Source organism: Scomber scombrus, chromosome 2, assembly GCF_963691925.1.
Source record: "Scomber scombrus chromosome 2, fScoSco1.1, whole genome shotgun sequence".
Taxonomy (NCBI): Eukaryota; Metazoa; Chordata; class Actinopteri; order Scombriformes; family Scombridae; genus Scomber; species Scomber scombrus.
The window spans coordinates 4,489,387-4,495,507 of NC_084971.1; the positions used below are offsets into that span (position 1 = coordinate 4,489,387).

The following is a 6,121-nucleotide window of genomic DNA, read 5'->3' on the forward strand; positions in this document are numbered from 1 at the left end:
CATATATTTTTTTTTACTATGAATCATATCTTCAGATGCAGCCACAGGTGTTTCATAGCTTCTGCACAGGTGAAACATTTTTAAAAGACTGTGAATGACTCATCGTCAGTAGTGCTATACATCTTCTTTTCAATCAATTATGATTTGTGGTATTCCTTATAGGTCAAACAGATGACTCAGAAAGAAGCCTGGTAATATTCTACAATTTTGTCATTGTCAGTAAATCTCATGTAAAGACTAAAACCAACATGGGCATTGTAGTTTATTTTCAATGGATCACACATATGCCATGTGCTTGCAGAAAATACTCAACTAGTGGATTAATACACAACAGAAAATAGTCCTTTACAAATTCACTATTTACAATAGCTTGAGTAATACTTGAGTAGGACTGATCATTTTTGTGGTAAGCCTGTTTGTAGCTATTTAGATAATGTCATCCCAAGAAAAATTACACAATAGGTCATAATGTCAGTTGCCAAAAATGACCTACAGTTACATTTGAGTGACAGACGCTAAAGACGCTCTAGCTAATTATGAGCCAGAGAAGTGGAATAGACAAGGTGGCGGGTTGGGTGGACAGCAAATAGATACTAACTTGCAAAAAGGAGATATAGTGGACGTTGCTGCAGGAGATCACTGTTCGCTTCCTGTTTCCAATCACAAGTTGGGACAGTTTTCTAAAAACTGTCATTATGATTGACGTGGTGTTCACTGTTGTCATGCCGACGAAGGTTGCCTAGCTTTAAGGAAGAAGTATAGTAGTAATCATGGCTGTAGCTACCATTGAGGACACCGAGGTCATGTCCTCGGTATTTTTTTCTTGAACTTTTTTAATTGTGAAGTGAAAATAGCCGATGAGACAATTATCGTTGCATCAACATCATGTGACACGTACTTGAAGATTCCCCTGCCATGTCAAAACAAAAGTATCCGGCTATAGCCAGCGGTGGAGTGAAGCCTTGAAATTGCCAGACATATGTTGTCTACATTTGTGAATTGGACTTGACCCGATTTTTCAAACTGTTCATTCATTGGATGAGCCCTTTTCTCCCTTTCCCAGCAGGCCGTGCTCCATTCCACATTTTAAGAACAAACAAAGAAAATAATATATTGCAGTTATAATTTTTAAATATACAACCATGGAAGTTGTAGAATACTGAAATAGGAGTTGATTTAAGTTGCAAAATTGGAAATGATAAGAAAGAACTGGACCACAAAAGTGACCATGACTGAGAAATGCACAACAAGAAAGCAGTATAAATACATCATGGATTAAAGCAAACAGTCATATAAATTGTGATCTTGTTTTTGACCTCGGTATTTGAAAAATCCTGGCTAAGGCCTTGGTAGTAATCAGACCTTAACATCAGAAAATATCAGTATTTTTTTAACAGTGAAATGCAATGGTTTTGGAAATCACAGACAAATGATGTTTCCCTGTGGATTACTGCTGATTATAACACACTGAAATGGATCATTTTAGAACGCGTGGTCAAATGACCTAAATGGTTATTTAATTTTGAGGACTTGTTGCTATGTAATTTCTCTGTAATTGCTGCAGGATTCAGGACCATATACAGAATCTTTATGAATGTAAATCTGAAGAAATCCCCTACACCCAACCCGCAAAAGATTTTAGGGGACTCTAAGAGGATATTTATTACATTTTCCCCATGTTATTTCACTCATGTGTCCCAGAGTTTCCTTTAGGGTGTTCTTAAAGCAGTTTACTAAGAGCACTTCAAGCTCCCAAATCCAGAAAAAAATGTATGGACATGACCTTGGTGTCCTACTACATCTCAATTCATCATTTTGGTGATTGAAGTCTCGCTGAAGACCAAGTCTCAAGTCTACAGCTGCTCTTTTCTGTATAAATAAATCAAGTCTGTTCATTGTGTTAATTGAACGGTTGGTGAGGACATTCTCCTGTTTTCAGAAGATGATAACATACTTGTATACCTTAGCTAGCAAGGAGGGAGGAGGAACCACCCTCAGTCAAGAGTTGCTACAAGGCATGTCAGTTGACAGCTCTGCCCTTTCTCCCACGTATAGTTAGCAGGAGAATAATAAATCAAGGAAAGAAATGTGCTGTGACTCACATTTAATATATGAACAGGTGCTCCAACAAGAACAAGGAAATTTCATCAGCTCCTTTCCTCTTGGCACTGATCTTTTCCATTCATTGTTTTAAAATCTGTATATTTTATATGTTTTGTTGTATTTAACAGAGCACCTAGCAATGTGAGTATCCAAGAAGAGTTATATAAGCTAATTGATTACCAGGATGATAAATTGTGTAGTGTTGTTTTTTAAGCCAATCTACGCTCTTAAACATTCTGGGTTATTTTAATAACGCAACTGCTGGGTTCAGGCTGTTGGGTTTTAGGTTTGACCTAACATTGGGGGAGATGCTACTCAATTTTGTTGCTTATTATTCTCTGCCATTTGTATGCCAACGGAGACTCAGGTATGTGGCATAATAAAATACAAAACAAACTGTTAAAATTCAAATAATACATGGCATGTCAACCAAATAAATATTATAAAGATGAAAAGTCCGTAATAGACTGGTATGGGTTCTTCCTTTGTTATGCCTGGAATGATTTGGAGGGTCTCAGGCCTGAAAGGCAGAGTTGTACAATCTTGTGGGAGTGGTCTAGCCATGAGTGGCTGGCTAACTTCTACCGGTGCACTGTGGAGAGTATCATCACGTACTGCATCACAGCATGGTTTACCAGCTGCACCAAGAACGACCAGAGGGCTCTGCAAAGACTCATCAAGACGGCACAATACATCACTGGGACCAAGCTTCCTGCAATTGGGGACATTTACCAAGCCCGCTGTCAGAGCAGGGCCTTAAATATAATTCGTGACCCAACACATCCTAGCCACCACCACTTCCAACTACTTCCCTCCAGCAGGCGATACAGGACAATTCAGTCACACACTACAAGACTGAAAAACAGCTTCTTCCCCCAAGCTGTTAAACTAATGAACACGGCCTGACCCCCTCATCCAACTCACCCACCCACACACACTCACTGATTGTGGCCTACTGTTACAATGAGAATTGCTACTGTTTGCACCTTTTATATTGCATATTGCACTGTGTTGCTCTTATAGATTGTTAATGTTATATTTATGTCTTAAGTTGTTTTTAATTGTCTTAAATGTTGTTATGGCTCAGGGAGTGCTATCTAAATTTCGTCATATTGTTGTCTGACCCTCAATATAATGACAAAGCTACTAATCTAATCTAATCATGGTGCAAGTGGGCTCAGACACAGACCACAGGTAGCAAGAAGGTAGAGAGGCTGGAGAAGAATGACTATATAATTAGTGGAAGGAATGCATTGCATTGCATGCAGGTGGAGTTGGGGTTGGCTTCAATAATGGCCAATAAATGTACTCCTACTGTTCATACTGGGTATTAAAAGATCTCTACTTCAAATGTGCTTTCAATGGAAGTGATTGTGGCCAAAATCCACAGTGTGTCCACAGTCATTTCAAAGTAGATGTGAAGCTTATGAGTCTTCAGCCGTCTGAGTTAGTTATATCAAGTGCATATTTGACACATTTCTTTTTAGCATCAAATTCCCTCTTAGTGTTTCCCTGTTGAGCTGTGATGGAAGTATAGAAACAAAAAAAGGGACTTTGGCACTGAAAAGACTAACATTAAAAGATATCTACTTGATTTGACTCATTTGGACGGCTGAAGCTTAAGGTAGCTTTCAAATACATTTAAACACGGGAGGAGGACTGTGGATTTTATCCTCCATCACTTACATTACAAAAAGATCTAATGATCAGTATGAACAGGAGAAAGGATTACAGCAAGAAAAACCTGTGTCAGTATTCATTTGGGCTCCTGACTGTTAAAAAAGTTGCACTTTACAAATACATATGTCTAAGTCTGTGTTCTTTGCTCGGTCCGGTGTTTATATTAGATTTTTGAACTGAACCATGATTGTCTGTGCTCTGGCCCAGATCTACCATACTGGCTATCTAGGAAAGTGCCCTGTGGCCCTTTGTGATGGGAGAGGAAGCTCCCACATGAATAGACACACACACACCACAGGTATAGTTGATGAGCTTTATTGTAGATCAATGGCAGGTTTGATGGGGAACAGGAGAATAGCATCCAGGTACAGTTCCTATAAGGCAGAAGATGAACATCAGAACCAGATGCACCCATAAGGACAAACAGCGATGGCAAAGCAGGATTGATGGGAACTCACACTGCAAAAATCAAAGCACAGGGACAGGCAGACAGAAATTGGGTACAGGGGCTGAACTCTTAGTTGGGGACAGAGGGCTGAGGTGTTTCTGGGAGCAGAGACGAGGCAAGATAGTCAGGGCTGAGCAAAGTCAGAACCGAGAAGTCAAACCGATGGTGAGCACTGGAGAGTCTAGCATGAAAGAACAGAACAATTTGGCAATGAGTGAGTGGACAGGAGAAGCATATATTGTGGCTTGATTACTGATAAGGTGCAGCTGAGAGTCCAGGTGAACAGAGTTGGCTAATGAGGTTGTTGTGGCTGACTGGCAGAGTGGAGCAGAGTTGGGGTAAATGGAAATTTACCAGAGTGGCAGGTAATAGGAAGAGCAGAACTGTGACATGACTGACGGTTTCATTTCTCAGTTTGACGGCTGGGAAAGGAACTATTGGTCAGAAGGTCACAATGCGCTGTGGTTAGTTTGTATCTGCTGGTGTGTGGGGAAAATGATCACTTAGTTGAAAATGGACAGTGCCAACTGTAACCAAAAGAAAAAAAGGGAACAGAAAGAAGCGGCTTCAAGAATTTCCCGTAAATAAAAGTCGTATTTGCAGTAAGGAAAAGTTCATCTCTCTCTTTGATGGCTCAAGTCTGAGTTTGTGAAGGAGCTAGACTTTGAGCACCTGATCTCTGACTTTGCAAAGAAAAAGGGCAAGAAAGAAGAACCTCTAATAGTAAAAACCATAAATCTATGTGTGCATTTAGTCGTATCATCTGTATTATCTGTCCAGATAATGTAATATATACATATACATTAATGAATATTGTGGATTAATTTATTGGATATGCTTTATATGATATTAACGTGTTTTGCATCACTGTGGTGTGATGCTGCTATAGGCCTATAGCACATATATGTGTGGGAGTTCCTTCTTCATGTGCATTATATGTTGGCTTTTGTAGTATATGAAGTTGCCTCGCTCACTTAGTGACCCTTATTTTGAAACGTGCATTCAGCTGTGCTGTGTGTATCTCAGGATGGCATTGTTGTACACATGTATTACTGTTGTGCTGTCTGCTTGAGTGGTTTTCAGTGAACACTAATATTACCATTGTGCTTGAGCCATACACTGCCTTCAGATGACTTAACCCATTGTGTCATTGTCTTGTAATTTGTGAATGAAATGGCAGTATTTCAGCACTTGGTTTATTGACTATTAGATGAGTATCAAGATGAAATGTGCAACAGAACAAGCATCAATGAGTTTGCAGTGATCTTCAACCAAGTGTTCTTTTCCATTGTGGTGATCCTCAGTCTGTTTGGCCACATCCTGGTCATTGTCATTTTGACCAAGTATGAAAACTCAAATCCCTCACCAATGCTTTCATCCTGCACATGGCTGTGTCGGATCTTCTCTTCACTACAGGTCTGTCCCTCTGGGCCTACTACCACATGTACAAATGGACTTTAGTCTTCTACATTGGGTTCTACAGCAGTGGTATTGTCCTCATCCTGATGACTGTTCATCATTATGTAGCTGCCATGAATCCTTTTTCTGACATTGTGTCTACCAAAGGCTTCTACAGTGTTCTAGCAACTGTCATGATTTGGGCTGTGAGTATCCTGGTTGCCAGTCCAGCCTTCCTCTTCGCCAAAGTCATGAACACTGGGTTAGACCAGAGTCACTGTGGTTACATGAATTCTTACTGGAACTTGTGGGGAATCTACCAGCAAAATATTTTCTTTTTAGTGAGTTCAGTGGTATTTGTTTTTTGCTATTCTTAGATCATATACAGGCTGCTTACTGCCAAGAAGAAAGAACAAAACTTTAAAACTAATTTTTATTCTAATTGTCATTTTCTTTGCAGGCTGGGGATCTTACAATATAGTCATTTTCTAA

At 39.7% G+C, this 6,121-nt stretch overlaps 1 pseudogene; it reads left to right on the forward strand.

Annotated features, from left to right (window-relative positions):
• The first annotated feature begins 4,171 nt into the window (after nucleotides 1-4,171).
• LOC134000576 (chemokine XC receptor 1-like) lies at nucleotides 4,172-6,121 on the forward strand (annotated as a pseudogene).